Raw genomic sequence first — 22,338 nt, 5'->3', positions numbered from 1 at the left:
CCGTGTGTGCACAGCCATAGTGTTCCTCTGTTAGCGTGTGAGCAATTGATGATATTATAACACAGAATTTCATTGAAAGCATTTAATACAATTCACAGAACTTTCCCAGGATAGTGCTGCAGCCTCACCCATGCACCTGCCTCTCTGTACAGTGCAGGCTATGGCTAGTTACATGCGGCCTCTCACCATGATTGGCTAACAGATACATTGAAAATAAATATTTATAGAACGTTAGTACTATAAAGTAACTGAGAGTCCTGATAGCGGTTTCCTCCCATTGCGGTCTCATACTCTGGATGTATTACACAATGTTATAATTGCTGGAGATAACATTGACTTTATCGCGGACACTTGGTTCTCCCCTCTCTTTAGGAAGAAGAGCTTCTGAATACATCCAATTGTCTGCACTTGGGAGGAATGCGCGGTGTCCTTGTCTGCTGGAACATAACAAGAAGCGACCAACTCCCTCTTCACACTGCAGATAATTACATCTCTTTCCCATGGATTCTGTGTGACCCCGGTAATGATCCTGAGATGAATGGAGAGAGGACTAATTTAGGAAAGTAGAAGGACAGGAGTGTGTCTGTAATGAGGTAACCTGAGGCTATGTAGTCTCAAGCAACCATTTTTAAAAAGCTATTTTTTTAAGTACAAAAGTCTAGATTATTGCTATTTATCAGGACTAGGTAAAACCAGAACCGGATCATAACCCGGAACAGTGGCATAAAAATAGCCCCCAGCTTGAAGGTGCATGCGACAGCCTCCACTTGCATCCCTAATAACTGTCTGCTGTGAGTGGGTAGCCATTTTGCAAGGGACATTTTTCATGGTAGTAGGGGCAGCGACGGGACCGCAGACAAGACAGACAGGACAAGACAGTCCTGGCCACAGATCCGGTGGCGGCAGACAGAGGGGGGGGGGAGAGTTGGGGGCTTAACATTTTTTGGGGGGGCTAACCTTTCTGGAGTGCAAGGTTTTTTGTTACGCAACTGTGCCGGAATGCAAGACTGGACAGACTCCATTCATCAAACTGCCATTCCGTAACTTGTAGTGTCCCATCTGGGGGTGCCTTCCTGGGGGGGGTGTCCCAGCTGGTGGAGGGTGTCTGTGATAGCCATAGGTGTGCGCACATTGAGTGTTAGGGGTGCACATGCTGTGCCCACCCTTATGAACACCACCCTGCCGCTAGCAATACCTTTTACCAAATACTTTAGCTTTTTAGAACTGTATTCCAGAAGGGCCCATAAATCAATTATGTGTGTTTTGCAATGTTACTTGTACTAGACCATTGTCATATCATTACATACCCGAGTCATCCATATATATTTTTGAGTTTTTTGCATGTACTGTTACACAGAGTAATTAGAAGACTAAGGGCCAGATTCTCTAAGCTTCAAAAGTGATAAAATGGAGAGTGATAAACAGCCAGCCAATCAGCTTCTATCTGCCATGTCACAGACTGTGTTTGAAAAATGTCAGACAGGAGCTGATTGGCTGGCTGTTTATCACTCTCCATTTTATCACTTTTGAAGCTTAGAGAATCTGGCCCTAAAACGGAAATAGGCAGAAGATTATGGTGCGGCTGAGAGACGTTTTATATTGTAGCGAGTGCCGATAGATGATGGTAGACACGCCTGATTGGCAGTGCTAGACACACCTTATGGGTGGTATTAGACATGCCCAATAAGTTGTACTAGACACCCCCCTTTGATAGTGCTACCAATAATCAGCAGGAATCCTGCATGTGGTGGTTTTTGATAGGAATTATACCTACATCTTCCTCAATTCAAGGCTCTGCTCTCCTCTTGAGTACCTCCCTGTAGACTTTTACGCTATATATAATATATGTTAAAAGTTTTCGTGTTTCCCAGTGTTGGCAGACTCAACCCCATTCTACAGCCCCCCCCCCCCCCCCCCAATAGGAGTTATTCAAGCCAAGCCGCACAGGCCAGCCAAGTTCTTGCCATATTTCGACTTAATTAGTCCCGTGTATCTGTGTTCTGAGACTATCCAATTTATCCGTATATGTATAGATTTTTTTGATAAATTAGTACAACTGTCTACAATTTAAGTAGGTACGATTCTCTCTGGGAGCTATATCAATATGGTATCTCAATAATTATATGAATTATAAATCGTATTTTGCTGTAACTTTGCAAATTATATATGTTATTTAAATTGTACCATATATATAGCCTGTGTTATATAAGTGTATTTTTTCTTATATAAATCTTTTTCGTGGTCTCTCTCATCCCTGCATTGTAGGAGTGGTGCCCTGCAATGTCATTTGATACCAGGACACAACATCCTCTCTAACTGGGACAGCAGAAGAACACACTTTTTTTTTCTCTGTCCCTGTGCTCATTACGTATACTTATTGATCTGTGGATGATCTATGTAGTCAAGGCTGTGACCGAAATCATTGGTTACTCTGGGGCGCATTTATCATTATAAAGCGATGCCGGCGTGATGACACCCCCTGCCATCGCATTGCGGTATCATCTGATACCGCCAGGATTTATCAAATTGAGGGCGCAGGGACAGGGCTCCGATAGGAGCCTGTCCCTGCGAAGCCCTAACCCGGAAGCCGGGAGGTCAGCGCATGCGAGGTTATGCGCTGACCCCAGCCAACCCCTGTGATCGCACTGCCCCGCTCGGCAGTGCGATCCCGTAGTACCAATTTATCAATAATTCACATTCGGTCTAGGGGTGCCATGAAATAGTTTTGATGCTCAAGGGTGCCGTGAATCAAAAAAGTTTGGGAACCACTGGCCTAGAAACTTCACTGGATAGAACCTTGTGCTCAATCTCACTTGCATACAAATGTTGCATTTATGTGCTCATAGATATTTTGTCACAATTGTAGCAATAGGTGCTGAATGAAATTTTGTTTGAACATTTAACTGTGTCATTTCCCGGTAGGAGTGATTAGCCTTACCTCCTAACCTATATATATATATATACTATAAAAATATAGCATAGAAGGTTCTCACTGCAATATTGCACATTTTGATTTGATTGATCTTGGTCATAACTCACAAAGCAATTCAGCTACAGTGGAGTTTATATATATTTTAACTTTGTAAATTTATACTTTCTTTGCTTGTACCACCATCAAATACAATTTTTTAACAAATAGACAAATAAAAGCTATATTTTATTCAATATTGTTTACTTGCATATGTGTCAGTGAAAATCACCTAGTGTTTTTCTGAGTGCCCCCCAAAAAAGAGTCTTCTTTTCTCCTTGTAAACAAATATGTTCTTCTGACTCTGGGAGCACCGCCAACCACAGAATTTTTTAGGGTGAGGAGATTACTCACACTCACCAATACAATTTATATGTGAAGTTGGTCATACCATTATCTTAACCCCAATATCACTGAAATTTTGAAAGTTATTGGGGTAAAAATCCGGTGCGGAACAAAAAAGTGTTACTGTGCGTTCCACAAACCGGAAGTTGAACTCAGCGTGCGTTCCAACGACCAGAAGTGGACCACAATATATGATCATTTCTGTTTTTAAGTACAAATATCATTTTAGTTTTTATTGTGGCTGCCTCCTATTAATGTATATGTATCCCTATATTTAATAGAGATTATTATTAATGAGTATTTACTTATTATGATCAATTGGGTAATTTTGTGATGTCATTTGATGCACTTCCTGTCTGGTGGGTATTTAATCCCGGACCTAGGGGAGGGGGAGGGGGGGGGTTTGTTGGGAGGTCAGACCAGGGTCCCCGCTGGGATCCACCAGCAAGCCCTGGGGTAATTAGTACCCGCTCGCCCCCCCCCCCCCCCCCCTCTTTTTTGGGGAGAAATTGTCTAAATGTGAAGGAAGCAGAAGATGGCTGTAAAGAATCACCTGGTTCTGTGTCACAGGTAGGGAAAGTACATTTGTATACACCTCCTGCATATACAAGGGGGCTGAGAGGAATGCTGGGCCCCGGGAAAATTTGGGGGGCGTGGCCTAAGTGTGGGAGGTGTGGCCACTCCCCCCCCTCTCAGCTGCCCTGTGCATATACACTACAATCAGCATGCAAGCAGTACTCTGAGCATCTTTTGTGATTTTTAGCACTGTGTATGTTCCATGGCCAGGCCATAAACTAGGGCAGGGGTGGCCAACCTGCGGCTCTCCTCCTTGTATGGTGCTGCTTCTGCTCCTACTGCTGGCCATCGCCCACCGTCCATCCCCGTTCCCGTCCCCCTGCTGCCAGTTCCCCAAATCCCTTTTTCTTCTGAGGGGAGGAGAGCACGCATCGCGCATCTCTCCTACCCCTTACTGTGCATCCTAGTGACTGCGCCATCCGCCAATCAGAGCTCGTGGGTCGGCAGCCAATCCTAAGCCGGCCCGCAAGCTTTGATTGGCGGACGGCCTAGTCACAGGGAAGTGAGGGGGGAAGGACTAGGAGACGTGTGGTGTGCTGTGCCCTCGGTGACAGGACTGCAGGGAGATGCCAGACTGTCCTCTCCCCACCCGGCAGCAGCAGCAACAACGGTGAGTGCTGCTGCTGGGAAATTAGCACTGTGGGGCCATAGCAGATTGTGGCACTGTGGGGGCATAGCAGATTGTGGCACTGTGGGGGCATACCAGCTTTCTGGCACCGTGGGGGCATACCTGGCACCGTGTGGGGCATACCTGGCACCATGGGGGGCATATGTATATCTGGCACTATTGGGGGCATATATATATATGGCACTGCACTATTGGAGGCATATTTGCATCACACCCACCCAAGGAGTCAAAATAGACCACGCCCCTTTTTTGGGTGCGCGCATGTTGTTGGCTCTTTAGCTTGACTACAGATATTTTTCGGCTCTTTACCTCTGACCGGTTGGCCACCCCTAGGGATTGCCATCAACCATCGATGGTTTATGGCCAATGTTGATGGTTTATGGCCAATGTTGAATACTTTTGCCATCGATGGGGGAGAACCCTACATCAATGGCACAGAAAAAAAACTTTTTTTCAAGGTGCGGGACACGGAGCATAGCTCCGCCTCCCCGACAACAAAGAAGCCCCTTCCCCATGTTCTGATTGGCCTATGGACCAGTCAGTCAAAAAGAACGGATGACCATAACACAGTTTATACCTATTGATGGTGTGTTGCAGAATCACCATCAATGGCAACAATCGATGGCGACTGCACCGATGACCATCCCTACCATAAGCAACTATGGTCACATCTCCACTTGCAGCTGAATGGGTGTTAACTGGATGTGTAGTACCTTGACTTTGAGCTGTGACAGTTTTTACTTTCACTTTGAGCTGTAACAGTTTTTAGTGCACAAACTCTCCACCCCACCCCAGTCCCTATATGCTCCTACCTCCAATCTCTGTCTTCACAGCTCCCTCTCTCCATGTCCAGTAAGTTTGAAACAGATCAAAAATGGCTTTCACTTTCTGTTATGACATCTTTTAGCACACAAAGGAGTATTTTGGGGGTCACTGGCGGTACTTTATCTCATAGAGGCAGTGGCGGATTAAGCATGGGGCGACAGGGGCGGTCGCCCCTGGGGTCCCCACACATAAGGTGCCCCCACCCCTCATGCTCGGGCAGTGGGTCGGGCAGCACAGGCGGGCAGGGACTCCCTGCAGCGGTCTGGGCAGTCAGCGCTGGGGTCCCAGTCGCGGATGGGAACTAGTAGTCAATACCGCTACTAGTTCCCATCTGCTGCAGGGACCCCGTTGCTGACTTCCCATATGCTTCAGCCTGCCTGCGCTGCTGCCCAGGTACCAGCCTCCTGGGGGGATAGGGGTCTGTGGTGGTGGTGGGGGGGTGGGGGTGTCCGTGGGGGCCCCCACAATTTTGTTGTCCAGGGCCCCCACAGGCCTTAATGCACCCATGCATAGAGGTGAGGAGTAGTTATCCTTTATATTAATTATTAATTCAGGAGGATTTTTTTTCTTCATGGATATAATTCACCTCTATTCCAGGACAGTTTGGCTTCACATTCTATTTCCTCCAAATTTATAGACACCCCCACCCTTCCCGCCCTTTGTCTGTGTGTCGTTTATTTTTGTTTTATGATAAAACCAGCTTTGCATTAGACCCACGTGGGAGTATAACATAAGGCGCACTGTCTACGCCTCTAAAGATCAGACTTGGGTTTAGAAACTGTTGGGGCCTATCAAATATTTAGATGGTTTGAGTTTAGGCTGCAATGTTCAAAAATAAACACGTGGTTGGATACAGTAGATGGGGGGGGGGGGGGGTAACTGAGCTGGTGGACGACTCTCTCTCGCATTTGCATCCACAATAATACATCTTGCAGAAAGGGTCCTGACAAGCGGAGATAAATATGTGAGGAAACATTGTACGAATGTCAACACGCAGCACATTGTAGCTGGGTAATAACTCAGAGGATTTTTTTTTGTGTGGGGTGTAGAGCATGACACTGTCCTCTAAGTACCATAAGATATAGGTAAACACGCCGGGTTATGGGAAAATCAGCGTAACGTGCACAGACCTGTAACACAAATACACCTGGGTAGCTGGTATGACGCCTCTACAATACATCAGTGGCAGGTTAACCCCTGCAACCTTTGCAGCCCTCCTATGTCTTCCCTAGTGAAACGGTTAAATGTATCCATCCAGCTGGTGCAAAAAAGAATGGCCCAGTTAGTGGGTCACTAAGTGCCCTAAATCCAGGTGCTGCACCTGTGTCTCTTTGTCCGCACAGGGACAAGACCCGGGGGGGGGGCCTTGCGTAAGTTCACATCCAGAGGGGGATTACTGCAGCCCGCAAATGTCAGGCCTTGTCTGAAAGAATGGAGAGATCAGGTAAGAGTGTTTGTTTTTACATGAATCAAAACACGTGTAGAGGGATTTCTGCACCTGTGTTCTCCCGGGGCCCTTGTCTGGGGCTTTCTGTCAAACTTGTGATCCCAGTGTCCTGTTTAAGCAGTTCTTCAAGGTGTGGTCTCTTTCACTTATCACAACAAAGCAGGGGAGAGAGGCCAGGTAGTAGTATGTGATCTGAGAGCGCCGCCGTCACCCAGGAATACTCCTCTTACAGTTGTTTTGTTGGAATCTGGCTCGGCAGTGTGAAAAGAGCGTGGAGGACATTGAGGAATGTTCTGTACAAGGCTGAGACATCGGTTGTGTTTTTTTATCTAAATGTAGGTAGAAATGGGGGAAAAGTCAAAAAACGTATCCAAAACTATTAAATTAATAAAAAAATATATTGATTTTTTTTTTTTTTTTTTTTTATACCCAGCATACGGTAAAAATTGCAATTTTTTTAGGTAAACTGTTCATGAACTTGAACTTTAAACACTTTTAATCCATTTAATATTGATATTGAATTGCAAAACAAAAGTTTCCTTGTAGTGGGACAAAGACACTGTAAACCTTATAATACACAAAGGAAAATAAAATATACTGTTCCATCTATTTTGTCACATGCAAGAATAGCAGCAGCCTCTGTACTACTTAAGCTGGGTACACATCTATACAATCCCTGTGTTCTTGCGAGCGTTCGATCGACCATACACGCAACCGACCGTCCACAAACATTAGACGATACGCGCGTACACACCTGTACAATTTTACTTGCGACGTCCGATCTACTCCCATCCAAACAGTCGCAAGAAAAAGATTGTACCACCGTACACACTCTTTCGATTTGGGCTATTGACACGTCATATATAAAAAAATGATTATAATGGGCTGGGTTAAGGGCATACCAAAACACTTTGAAAACCACTATAAAGACGGGGTATGCGTCTAAAAGTTAGTCAGCCGGCAGGTTGACTAAACTTCTATATAGACGGGGTACGCGTCTAAAAGTTAGTCAGCCGGCAGGTTGACTAAACTTCTATATAGACGGGGTACGCGTCTAAAAGTTAGTCAGCCGGCAGGTTGACTAAACTTCTATATAGACGGGATACGCATCTAAAAATTAGTCAGCTGGCAAGGTGACTAAACTTCTATATAGACGGGGTACGCTTCTAAAAATTAGTCACCTTGCCGGCTGACCAATTTTTAGACGCGTACCCCGTCTATATAGACGTTTAGTCAGCCGGCAGGGTGACTAAACTTCTATATAGATAGATAACAGATCATAGCAGATATACATATATATATTTTATATATACTCCCTATTGAAATGCTATAAAGAATAATGGGAATGAAACATATTTCAACTATTATTTCTTTACATATACATGGGGAGAGGTGAATGCTTCTTGTGCTGTAGGAGAGATCATGCAGCTATGGAATGCCCACATGGGCGTTCCAGCTTTGCTAGTATAGACGCAAGAACGGCCAGCATATCGATCGAATGTGCGTACACACTGCACTTTTGTTCCGATATGGGCCCATCCAGTCGGATGAATATTAAAGAGCACTGAACCTTCGACTGACCGAGTATGGACGGACAAGACCGTTTATTGATTGTACAGAGGGAATCGGGACAGCGTACACAGCTATACAATCGAACGGCCTTTCGTCCCAGAACGGAAGAACGTACCGACGATTGTATATATATATGTGTACCCAGCTTTAGCAACGTACGCAGTAATCAGGAGCGCTAGTGATATCATTGTGCTATGGCCTGGGGGCCCCCTGACAGAGGGGGGCCCAGTGTACAGTATCCCCTGCTCCCCACCCCCATAATCTGGTTATGCCCTGGCAGCTGCACCTCTCAGCAGCCGCAAAGTACAGTGTATACAGTGGTCGAGAGATGCTTTGACTGCATTTTCCCATCGGCAGGTCTTTTCTGCAGCTGCTGAGCAAGGGGTGCTACAAGGGTTGGCACCTCATGCATCATTGATTCCTGGAAATACACCCCCCCCCCTCTCCCCGACAATAAGTGAGTGGGCAGGGCCTAATTCAGTAAGAGGGTGGAGTCACGATTGCAACCCGCATTAAGAAAATAAAATGCCATATATACAAATAATACCCATTACACATAATGCCACACACCATAATGCCTATTACATTTTATGCCACATAAGTGAAGCTAACCTACATGCTCATTGCCAGGGGTTACATGCTTCTTGCCAGGGGTTTCATTCTCAAACATACTGCCACATAATAGATATGTATTAGGAAGCATACATACTAATAGCACGATCGCCTACTCTCTGGCTGCCCCCTCCAGGAGAGGGCAGGCAGTTCGGTGAGGCAGGGGGGGCGAGGCGGGGTGGCTGGCGGATCATCCGGAGTGGGGCGTGGTGAGCACAATCACATCCTTGTGGCCACGCCCCCCACCGTCCAATTTCCGGGGGGCCAGGGGGGGGGGGGGACCTGATTTCCGGGACACACCCAGACTTTCCGGGAGGGTAGGCAACCCTGACTAATAGCCAAAGAGAATCTGTACCCTAACCAGCCAATATAATAAATTAAATTCAATATAGTTTTGTTTGATGGTGTTACCTTGCATACCATGCTCCAAATTCCTCACCTAATGCAATGTATAAGTGACATGGCTACAATATGGCTATTCCCAAAAGGTCCTCTAATTATTCTAGTTAAAGAATATTTGGGGAAAGGGCCGTAACTTGGGTTGTGTGGGCTGTGCCACCAAAGTCTAGTTCTGGTCCTGGTTAGGAAATAGGAGTAAGGGGTAAATGTATGAAGCTTGAAGTGATATCTATCCCCATAAAGACAGTTATGTGCAAGGTGATAATGCACCAGCCAATCAGCTCCTGTCAATTTACATATTGGAGCTGATTGGCTGGAGCATTATCACCTTCCACATAACGGGGCAGATGTATTAAACCTTAACAAGAGATAAATGCAAGGGTGATAAGGAGAGATAAACGTCCAGCCAATCAGCTCCTTGCTGACTTTTTTCAAACACAGGCTGTATCATGGCAGTTAGCAGGTGATTGGCTGGATGTTTATATCTCCTTATCACCTTTGGATTTATCTCTTGTTAAAACTTAATACATCTTCCCCATTTACCCCTAAATGTCCCAATGATACCAACCTTGAGAGTAATCATTGATAAAAATGAATTTTAGACATTTATCTGCACAGGTGCTAATTAGCGTTTTATGTAAAGGTCACCATGATGTGACCTTGTTAAATGATTATTACTTAAGCCAATTAGTTCTTTAGAGCAGGATGCCCTGTTGCTGAGCATATGACTATGGTTATATAGTCATTACCTGGGCCAGGAAGCTGAGGGTGTGCGGATTATATATACACTGAAGACAGTAGCCGGCTCTATGACAGCCGCTTACTAAGAACTGCAAAAATCCCAATGTTTAGTCTGTGATATTTCTTCCATTCCTCGCTGACACCTCGCTCGCTGATACAGTCCAGAATATTGCTGCTGGCTGAGAGCGAGATTGACGTAGGGGTAACATGAAGAAGGCGTCTTGGCGTTTATCAGAATGGCTAATAGACAATGGGCGGTATTTAATGTGAATACTGGCAACGTGCAGCGAATCCTGTTTAGGATTCGCTGCACATTCGCCACTGCTCGCTGCGTTCCGGAGCCTGGCCGGCTCCGGTATTCAACGAGTCAGGGGCTCGCTGCCCCTGACTGGCGAATTTGGGGGAGCCTGAGGACGGTGGCAGGTAGGGAGATGGAAGTCTCCCTGCCTGCCCCAGAACGTTTGAGGGGGGGAGGTGGGCTCCCCGGGAGCCAGGCAGAACAGGCTGCCCCCCGGGGGTGCCAGCAGGGGACCGGGTATATTCACTACACCCGATCATGCATATGTAATGATCGGGTGAAGTGAATATATGAATATCTAATGAGCGGCTCGGCTCCGGCCCCCTGCTGGCTGCTCTGTGTAAAAAAAAAAAAAATAATTTTTTAATTAAATATATATTCATGTGCTTACAGCACATGAATAAAAATAGCATGCCCCTCCTCAGAATAAAATTCCAGATTTTTTTACACCAATTGTAAAAAACAAAACACTTTATTTTAAAAGTTCACATTCCACTTCACCATAAAAAGATAGCGATTGCTACTCAGTGAATCATGGCGAAAAAAACCTTGAAATGTATTCGCCATCTGGTCATTGAATAGGGTGATTCACCGTTTTAGTCAGAAATTCGCCTTACAGCACAAAATCGCCATAAAAACCTGGCGAATCAGCCTAATTGAATACCGCCCAGTGTCTAGGTCGACAGTCAATAGTCCAACAAGATATGGTTGACATATATATGGTCGATATGGGCAAAAAGTCACCAGAAGCAACATGTCTATGGTTGACACACAAAAAGAGGTTGACATGAGTTTTTTATATGCGTGCACGCACCACATCTTTCGACAGTCGGGGACCATCGAAAGATGCGGGCGTTCCCCCCCTGGCCTGCGAATGGATGTTACTGTGTACCATTTATTCGCACGCCCTGCGTGCAAATGGCGCTTGTGAATGGGTGCGCCAGCCAAACATTTGCAAGGCAGGGATTGGTGGACTCGCAAGGCTGTGATTCAACCAGAATAAGCCCCATAATTTCACTTTTCTGCCTGCGTATCCATATGATATATAGCACTTTATACACTGTAATTATCTGGTGTATTAATAGTAGTAGTAATAATGAATAATAAGTATATAGTAATTATTGGTATGTCCACAGCACCATTTCTTGTAACTTAAACCAAAGGGATTAAACATTTCCTGTGCTATAAAGAGCCCCACGCGCTACTGCTCTCACAGCTGAGTCGTGCCTACAGCGAGACATTGATCCCCGGTACTCACTCCACTCACGGCCTCTTCAGACACCAAGTTCACTCACGTCTGTCAAAGCTGTAACCTAAATCCTTCCCTTGTCAAAGCCAGCAGGATACGTTGCCAGTAGGATGGTGCAGATGACACAGGATTAGTGCTATTCGCTCTGATGTTGGTCTCTGAGCTGGAGGGTTTGTTCCCCCCCCTGCTCAGATACCAGGGGCTGGGGACACATACACCTGACCATCACTGTTACCCATATCAGGTACCCTCGGAGGCCCCGGGGAAGACAGTGTAACTGTGCTGTCACTGTTACCCATATCAGGTACCCTCGGAGACCCTGGGGATGTGTAACTTTACTGTATTGTGTAATATTTAAGGCAGACATTGGCCCGCGGTATGTCTGCTCCATTTTTTTATTCTCTACATGATGTGGTCTTTGGAGATTCATTTTGGAGGGGCTCACATAGGGCTTTGGCTCTGGGCCATTGGTCACATTTCAGTTGTAGACTGTAGATGGTTTCCATATTCATTGTATAGTTTTTAGTTTAATTGTAAAAGCATTGAGATTACCTGGCAGCAAAACAATGAGGCCAAAAAACGACGTAGAAAGGAGTCTCCCTTAATGATACACCTATTGTGACAAGGAATCACATACACTGTATAAGATTAAGGGCCTTATTCTGGTTCACTCCTTCTGGCAAATTCCTTCTTAGATGGACAAAACCATGTGCACTGCAGGTGGGGCAGATGTTACTTGTGCAGAGAGAGTTAGATTTTGGTGGGGTTTTACTTCAAAGTGAGATCTATACTGCAGTGTAAAAATAAAGCAGCCAGTATTTACCCTGCACAGAAACAAAATAACTCACCCAAATCTAATTCTCTCTGCACATTTTACATCTGCCCCCCTGCAGTGCACATGGTTTTGTCCATCTAAGAAGGAATTTGTCAGAAGGAGTGAACCAGAATAAGGCCCTAAATCTTGGTCTTTATTTTGTATAGCAGGTAAATAGCATACCAGGTAATCAGCATAGGCAAGGATGGTTACAGCATTGCAGCATAAAGGTGTCACAGTATAGTACAAACTCTTCAGAATTCTCCAATGGTGCCTACCATAGCCCACACCCTGGCCTATCAAATATGCCCTATAGTAAAGATTCTAATTACTGGCTGCCAGAGTTGAGTTTTCATGGCAAAAGATGCAGCTTTCTGCATCTAATCCTAGCGGTGCCAGTGTCCCCAGCACTTCCGGGTAACACTATAAATTCAGTGGCATAATAATACATTTTGTGCCCTCCCCCATGGCATTTAAGTGCGCTTATATGCATAATGCACCCTGTAGTGCCGCTTACATGTATAATGCCCCCTGTAGTATCGTGTACATGCATAATGCCCCTGGCAATGCCACTCACACATATAATGCTCCCTGTAGTGCTGATTACACACAAACTATCCCCATTAATGCCCCTTAGACATAATGCACCCTGTAGTGCAGCTTACACACATAATACCCCCTGTATTGCTGCTTACACACATAATACCCCCTGTATTGCTGCTTACATACATAATACCCCCTGTATTGCTGCTTACACACATAATACCCCCTGTATTGCCAATTACACACATAATGCCCTCTGCAGTGCTTTTTACATGCATAATGCCCCCTGTAGTGACGATTACACACATAATTCCCCCTGAGGTGCCGCTTACATGCTTAATGTGCCATGCAGTGCCCCTTACACACATAATGCCCTCTGCAGTGCTGCTTACATGCATAATGTCCCCTGCAGTGCCACTTGCATGCACAATGCGCCCTACAGTGCCGCTTACACGCATAATGCCCCCTGCAGTGCCGCTTACACGCATAATGCCCCCTGCAGTGCTGCTTACACACATAATGCCCCCACGAGGGCTCTCATAATGCCCCTAGTATAAATTTCTGCCCAAAATGCTAGTTGTCAGAGGTTTCTTACTCTTTGCCAGGGGTTACATGGAAAAATATAATGTACCAATCAATCAGCTCCTAAATGCCATGTCACAGACTATGCTTGAAAATTGACAGGAGATGATTGGTTGGTTCTTTATCCCTCTCCACAACTTGATACACCTCCCCCATAGGGTGACGGGAAGCCTGTTTCAGACAGATTTTTTACACTATTATGGAAGAACAGTGGGTGGGGCATCCGATTTGAAATCAGCCTCTATCTGTGGAATGCCCTTATACCCCTTTTACATTGCAGCAGTAATAATTATTGCCAGGTTGTTGTTGGATCGACCTGGACAATGTCCAGTGTGAAAGCACCGAACTAAGTAACCCGGGTCGACCAACCAGCAATTCGACCCGGGTTCTAAGATATATAAACCCAGGTATAATGGGTGACCCGGGTTTAGTGTGAAAGGGTTGTAACAAGTCAGAGCCAGATCGGACCTGGGATCAAAATCCCAGCTCCGACCTTGCTTTGTGATGTGAAAGCAAGTTTACCTGCTCCTAAACATGCCATCAGAAAATGTTGGTCCCTAAAATAAGCCCGGCCCCCTTGTGGCAGCTCCTGATTGTCTGTCAGTCTGCAAGCTCCAATTGGCTTGTAGCCAGTGCCAATTTCAAAACGCCACCAACATTTCCTCTATGGCCACCAGCTACAAACCAGTGATGAGGCCCCTCAAGTCCTGCCAACCCCCCCCCCCCCCCCCCCACACACACACACACACAACCACCACTGTTGACCCTGCCCTCTTACTACCCCAAAAATAGAATCAATCTGTTGTACTGTAGTTATAATAACGGTTCCCATAGACCGCCGGCTGGCTGCATAACGATAATGTACCCAGGAGATGACCCTGTAGTGCGAACAAGACAGGAAACGTCAAGTAAAGTATTTGTGCTACATTAGACATCCAGACCGTGATAAGGCCCGGCCTACCCTCCTACGCCATACAGGGGTTTGTCTATTATATTCTATGTCTACTTTAGCCTTTTACTTATAAAATCGTACAATAGACTTTAAAATAATAAAAATAAACAAGTGACTGTTTCACACCAGGTGGCTGAGGCAGCTGTGGTTTAAATGAGGTTAAAAGTGAGTACATTCTCTCTTCCTCCTTTGTTTCAACAACAGCCCAGGCTTAGGGGGGAGGGTCCCGTAAGAAAAGGGTTATTGGTTATAAATGTTCCGTAAATTTTCCTGCTTGATGGGGAGTGGGGGCCTCAGCTGATGGCTTTGTTAACAGACTCATCGCTGGTTCCTTGAGTGAAAGATGGCGGAGTAATGAGGCAGGTAACAGGTGTGGGAGGAGAGGTATAATGCAAACACTCCCAGACATGGCCTGGATTCCAATCCAGTGACTGCAGAGAGCCACCTCACGTGGGATCGTCCTTCACACTGTCACTGACCCGCTGCAATACCATTCACAAAAAGAAAGAAAGCCATTGTCAACAGGAAAATAGTTACATTTACTCACATCCAGAAGGTCAACGTCATCATTAAAGGGGACGCAGGGTTGTATTTACCATACAGGACACGTACAGCGACGTGCACATACACACGGGTGAAGCATGGTTTTGGCTAGTAACAACATTTTTGGTACTTGTTTCCTAGCACGGCGCCCATCGCATACCATACTTAGTGGTGTGCGATGCAATGCGATATTCATGTTAAATTATCAGGAGTGCTTGTACAATGAAATATCGCATAGCATTGCATGCCAGCAAATGGCATGCGATGCGATTTGATTTTTAATTGTACCAGCACCCTGATGGGTGCTTTCAATGTTAAATGCACCTCCATTGTCAACGAAACCCCCACTATCAACGCCAACCCGAAGCGATTGTATAAGATGTACTACGATCAAAAGATTGGGCGCCGTGCTAGGAAACAAGTACCATTTTTTTTTTTAACAAAGATATCATTACAATTCGGGGCCTAATTCAGAGTTGATCCTTGCTCAGCAAATTTTCAGCTTGAGCTGCACATGCATACCATACAGAGGCGTAACTACTTTTTTTGCGCCCCCCGCCGGACATTTCGGGCGCCCCCCCTGAAATATTAACCCCCTCCTTACCCGTCCCCATTGCCGCCGGCGCTTCTGCCTCTAACCAGACACGCAGATCTGTGTCGGGTGACGGGCGGTCCCCGGCTCCGTTTGCAGTGCTAATATAATAACAGACACTCGGAAAATGGCTGCCCCCATACACCATTATGGGTGCAGCCATTTTCCGAGTGTCTCTTATTATATTAGCACTGCAGCCGGAGCCGGGGACCGCCCGTCACCCGTCACATATCTGCGTGTCGGGTTAGAGGCAGCGGCGCCGGCGGCAATGGGGTAAGGAGGGGGAGGGCAGGAGTCGGGAGCCGGGACCAGGTGGTAACTATAGTCCCGCAGACCCCCCAGGCGCCCACACCTGCCTAGCGCCTCCCCGCCACCGCGGGGGCTGCGGGACTATAGTTACGCCACTGATACCATAGATCTTATTCAGGTCCGTTCATAGCAGCACTACATTCGCAGTGTGACCGATGTTGTCTTACTGCACACGCGCATACAGTCTGTTCTCTGGGGGCACACACCCAGGACAGCGGGCAGGGGGCCGAGAGGGGCAGAGGGCAGCCCCATTAGCATATGGGAATGCCCAGCGTTTCACGGGTGTTTTCCAAGGTCGGCGCCCATCGAAAGATGTGGGAGGTTCCCCCCGGCCTGCGAATGGCTGTTACTGTGTAACATCCATTCACATTCCCTGCGTGCGAATCGCACTTGCGAATGGGTGGCAGCTATCTACTCACAGTCACCTGCAACTTTGCAGATCAGCGATCGACTCCGAATCAGGCACCGGGTGCGAGTTGGGTCCTAAGAGCCATTCTCATGATGAACTCGCCCCGGGATTTGCTTTTTGCTCACTTTTCCCAGTTTGCTCTAATTGAGGGCCCGATTCAGACCTGATCGCACAACTGATAATTCGAACAGTGGCCGATTATTGATACACTACCAACAGTTCGCAGTACGCATGCATCCGGCCTTCCTGCGATGCATGCGTGCACCTCATCGCACAGTACAAAAAGTATGTGCTGCACATACTTTTTGTACTAGCTTTTTATCGCATAGCATCACATCGCATGCACATCGTATGCACAAGGCACAAGGCACTAGTTAAGCACAGAACGCACGTCGGGATCGATGCGTCTGTGGGCACCTTAACAGTTTTTTTCCTTCTGTTGTTTTAAGTTTGAATGGTAGTGTGTGAATTGTAGTGTGTGAATTGTAGTGTGTGAATTGTAGTGTGTGAATTGTAGTGTGTGAATTGTAGTGTGTGAATTGTAGTGTGTGAATTGTGAGTACTCTTTTTCTTATGGAATTTCACTTATGCATTGTTTGATGCTGCAGGGATATGATTTGATATTGTTATCGATATTTTCATTCATATGGTCTAGTGTGTAATGTATGCATATATCGTTAACAATGCGTGCGCATGTGGGTCATTAGCGATGATGCCCTCCATCTGTACACGCAGGAGGACATGCTCATTGTAATTGGCATCGGTAATTGTGTATGCACTTGCCAACATCGCTTGGTCCAGCTTTACTCTTCCCTGAGGGATCAGCCTTTCACAGGTTCACCTGCAGAAAAATGTTTTATCGTCTTGTCAGCACTTTGGAAAGGCCATCTGAAATCCTGGTGACTCCCTTTTTAATATCATCACACTCCTTCAGCGAGCCTCCTAGTGTCTGCCATACAATATAGAGTGCATCCCAGTGACCATTATAGAGTACAGAATGCATCTCAGTGACTGTCATACAATAAAAAGCATCCCAATGACTGCCATACTATACAAACTGCATCTCAGTGACTGTCATACAATACAGAAAACATCCATATGACTGCCATACAATATAGAGTGCACCCCAGTGACCCTCATAAAGTACAGAATGCATCTCAGTGACTGTCCTACAATACAGAAAGCATCCCAATGATTGCCATACTATACAAACTGCATCTCAGTGACTGTCATACAATACAGAAAGCATCCATATGACTGCCGTACAATATAGAGTTCATCCCAGTGACCCTCATACAGTATAGACTGCATCTCAGCAGCTGCCATACAGTACAGAATGCATCTCAGCAACTGCCATACAATACAGAAAGCACCCCAATGACTGTCATACAATACAGAATGCATTTCAGTGACCGTCATAAAATACAGAAAGCATCCCAATGCCTGCCATACAATTCATAATACATCTCAGTGACTGCAATACAATATAGGAAGCATCCCAATGAATGCCATACAATGCAGGGTGCATCTATGTAACTGTCATACAATACAGAAAGCATCCCAAAAACTGCCATACAATACAGGGTGCATCTAAGTGACTGTCATGCAATACAGAAAGCATCCCAAAGACTGCCATACAATACAGGGTGCATCTAAGTGACTGTCATGCAATACAGAAAGCATCCCAATGACTGCCATACAATACAGAATGCATCCCAATGACTACCACACAATATTAATGAGCCCATTCTTAAAATGAGTTAAGTTTAGTATAATCACATTAGCCACATTCAACATAAGGTATCTGGACTTTAGGTCGACAGTCAAAAAAGCCGCTGCGTGACCCACGAGTCAATCGGCGGCTGCTTGTATTTCTGTGAAATTGGGGCGGACGCCCCTTCCGATCAGGAAAGCACGCCGATGAAACGCTGGGGGGGTCCACCCCCGAATGTCCACCGCCTGTCAATCAGGCTGTGAGCGCCTTGGAAAGGGAGAAATATGCTGAAGGCACTCACAGCCGTGCCCTGCACATGCCCTTTAACGGTAGTGCACACGTGCAGCGGCCCACCATCGAAAGAGAGGCCAAATTCGGACCACTGTGTGCAGGCCTGAATCGGCACCTATATGGTCGACATGAGTTTTTCACAATTATTTTAACTTTTTCATACTTTACCCTCCACATGGACTATAAGGTAAATTAAGGATGGGAATTCTATTGAAGATGGGATGTTACCCATAGCAACCAATCAGATTCTTCTAGAAGGTGATAACTAAATAAGAAGTACAAGTTGATTGGTTGCTATGGACAACATTCCATCTTCAATATAACTCCCATCTTAGTACATTTCCCCCTATGATTGGGAATGGTAAATTGTGCTAAGCGCAGCCTAAACTATTAAATCTCATGTTGACAGTGGCGTAAGTTTGTCCCAGATGCCCGGAGGCAAAATGAATATTGGTCCCCCGTCCCCCTCCCCCCCACACACACACACACGCACACACTTTATTCAAAATATATATAGTCTGTTAGGAAATATATATTATATACTGTATGAGAGAGAGAGAGAGAACACATATATATTTCAGAACTCAGCCACAGAAGCGATTTTAATGGCTTTCAATTAATGGTTTTAAACTGGCAGTGGTGGAGAGGTGCCCCCTTGAGAGCAGGAGCCCGGCGGCAGATGACTCCATTGCCTCCCAGAGTTCTGCCTCTGCATGTTGACCTTTTGATGTGAACAATGGAACAATCTCTCAGGTCGTCCTACATTGGTGCGCACAGCCACACACAATATCGTTTGATTGACTGTGCAGCACATACAGTTGGAGCAGCTAACAGTGGAGCTGCTCCCGGCGATAGAATCGCCAAACACCGCTGTCCGCCAGAAGGGGGCACGCGCGCCCCGTTCTGTCGGAGTCCGCCACCACCTTCCACCGGCTCCTCGCTGCTCCCCTGTCCTCGCCTATAGCTGGCCGTACCCCCCACTCGCCCTGCCCGTCTCGCTGAAGCGGAGACTGGCATGGAATCCGCTCCCCGCATCCCAGTCAGATAACGCTCCTGTCCGCCAGCCTGCGCCAGTTCAGGACATCTGGAGATTCTAAAGGCTGGCTGACAGGCCCTCCATCTGTATGTCATCCGCAGGAGCGCGCAACTCTGCATGCACATAGAACAAGCTCACGGTATGTCATTCCAATGTGACAAGTCCTGAAGATATTGTTCTAATGTGTACCCACACAAGTGTTTGTGGGCAGAGAAGGTTAGATGCTATTTGTAATTCATGCACTATATTTGATGGTCATTATACCAGGCATGTGGGGGAGCTCTGATAACATGTGGCAAATCTGATAGGTGATAGGTACTGAACATTTTAATAAGGGGGGGGGAGGAGCTGAGAGGCATTTAAAGAGCATTTAAGGAACATGTGGCATAATGGCCCTTATTCTAGTTCACTCTTTCTGACAAAATTCTTCTTAGATGGACAAAACCACGTGCACTGCAGGGGGGCAGATGTAACCTGAGAGTTAGATTTGGGTGTTTTATTGTTTCTGTACAGGGTAAATACTGGCTGCTTTATTTTTACACTGCAATATAGATCTCACTTTGAAGTAAAACCCCACCCAAATCTAATTCTCTCTGCACAAGTAACATCTGCCCCACCTGCAGTGCACATGGTTTTGTCCATCTAAGAAGGATTTTGTCAGAAAGAGTGAACTAGAATAAGGCCCAATGTGACCTAGGGCAGTACTATGGGGCATAAAATGAACAAACCCCATTATCTGTAACACTGGCTGCCACCTGCCAGGCTCCACCTGTGAACGTCTGTTGCATATCAGTTATGCCCACTGATTAGGGGCCACTGCTGGGCATTTCCATGGGAACACAGGTAGGCTGATGCCTGCTGATGCCTAGCGGATGCCCCCTCATCGGCGAACACCAATCAGCCCCTAACTGCCATGCTATGGGCTGGGTTTGAAAATGACAGTTAGGGTCTGGCTGGCTGGTTGTTCACCACTCTCCACTTTATCACTTTTTGAAGCTTGGTGCATCTGATCCTCTATCTAGTATCTTCTGGAAGGTGCTAAAAAAAATCCCATCTTCAATAGAACTCCCATCTAAATAAACCTGAGTGCAGCCATGTAATATCTCCCCGGCTTGAGCAATCCGCACTCTATTTACGAATGCCTTCAACATCCCTGAAACTTCAATCTTTGATTGTCACTCTTCCGTGATAGGGCCTTACATACAGGATTATGTTTTCTTAAGGCAACATAAACACTGAAATAAGGGCAAAAAATAGACCATTCAGAGTAAAACAAGTGAAATGCTTCAGCTCCGTAGATTCCTGATAGACTCTTAAAGTGAAGTTCACCGTGTGATGTTATGATAAGAGAAAGGAGAAGAATCTCAGACAGTCAAGGTGGGAGAAGACACTGAGATGTTATTACAAAGCCTCGGCTTCTGAGGGTAGCGACCGGCAGCGGTGGACACCAACCCTTCCATTCATGTGCCAACACGGCCTGCTCAGTGCCGGCTTGTTTCAGATCACAGGAGGTTAAAAGGCACAGGTGCACCTGTACTGTAGACCAAACACACTACTCCAGAGAGGCTCAGTCAAAAGACATAAAATAAAGAGAGGGGACTGTTGACAACTCGGTCAAGGTCCTTCTGCAAATAACTCAGATATCAGTGAGTCCTGCTCTAGAAAACAATGTTCAGTACAGCTCAGCCACCTGCTGGGGTGCACCGTGGCCCTATAAGCTGACCTTACGCTGTGTTTTTGTTTCACTCCAAAGAAAAATAACACGGATCGCATGGGAGAAGAAATCATTATTTTGGAAACAGTTGAGGATCAAAAGCAGGCATTTATTGAGGCACTTATCATCCACCTGCAAGGCCTTCTGCATCGCTGCCATTTGTCCGAGTGCCCGCTGCGGTGAGGAGTTGGAAGCTAGCCAGGTAGAGTCTGGCGTTGTGCCGCCGTTAGGCACACACAGAGGAGAGGTGTTTGCTCTGATGCGCCTATGGGATTTATTTTACACTATGATTATTAATGCTGGCAGTACGGTGCTTGGCAATCAGAATAACCTCCAAAGTGGAGATAAAGTGGAAAATGATAACGCACCAGCCAGTCAGCTGTTTCAAAAATGACAGTTAATTGGCTGGTGCGTTATCACCTTAAGGAGGCCACACACGCACCGATGCGGGCGGTGCGATGCTGTACGATGGGGTGCACGCTCCCGCGGCACCCCATCGTACAGTACAAAAAGTATGTGCTGCACATACTTTTTGTACTAGCTTTTTCTAGCATAGCATCGCATGCACATCGTATGCACAAGGCATACGATGCGATGCTATGTGTGCTAGTTAAGCCCACAACGCACGCCGGGATCGGTGCGTGTGTGGGCTCCATCACACTTTATCTGCACTTTATCTCTTCACCAGGCTTAATACATCTGCTATAAGAGCAATAGCGATGTGCGGCCCCACAGCGTCACTATTGCCCAGCCAAATAGACACTGCAGGCAAGAATATTCTTGCTAGATGCTGCAGTGTATATTAGCTGTACACACACTGCTGCTGCGACTGCAGTGGCTAAACTTTAGCTCTTGCTACTAATGGGGCCGCCGAGACTGTTGTCGCCAGCTTAGGGGGACCAGCAGAGCTTCCTCTCTGCAGCCCCGGGGCAAATGCCCCTCACAAAATGGCTGCCCCCTCACAGCAGACTGTTATTAAGGATCCTATTGCATCCTTCATAACTGTCTGCTATAAGGCGGTGGCCATTTTGCAAGTGATATTTTAAATGTAACAGGAGAAGCACCGGGACCACAGACAGGAGGATCTGCTGGTCCCGGCGGGCCAGCGGAGGCAGATGCAGCGTTGAGGGGTAAGAGGAGGCGGCACACAAATTTTAGTTATGCCACTGAGCGACTGGG

At 46.4% G+C, this 22,338-nt stretch overlaps 1 protein-coding gene across 2 annotated transcripts in view; it reads left to right on the top strand.

The window, feature by feature from the left end:
* The first annotated feature begins 289 nt into the window (after nt 1–289).
* ENTPD7 (ectonucleoside triphosphate diphosphohydrolase 7) overlaps nt 290–22,338 on the top strand; it is a 100,542-nt gene continuing 78,493 nt past the window's right edge. Inside the window, exon 1 of one of the 2 annotated variants that reach the window (XM_083149557.1) lies at nt 290–520. The gene's annotated coding sequence lies outside the window, so the exon portion shown is untranslated. Of the gene's footprint in view, nt 594–22,338 lie in introns of both variants that reach the window. The other variant, XM_083149556.1, reaches the window with a different exon arrangement.

The sequence above is a fragment of the Crinia signifera genome, chromosome 6 (genome assembly GCF_055691185.1).
Source record: "Crinia signifera chromosome 6, ASM5569118v1, whole genome shotgun sequence".
NCBI classification, from domain to species: domain Eukaryota; kingdom Metazoa; phylum Chordata; class Amphibia; order Anura; family Myobatrachidae; genus Crinia; species Crinia signifera.
The sequence above is the reverse complement of the archived record's forward strand: the minus strand, read 5'-3'. Positions and strand labels throughout refer to the sequence as shown.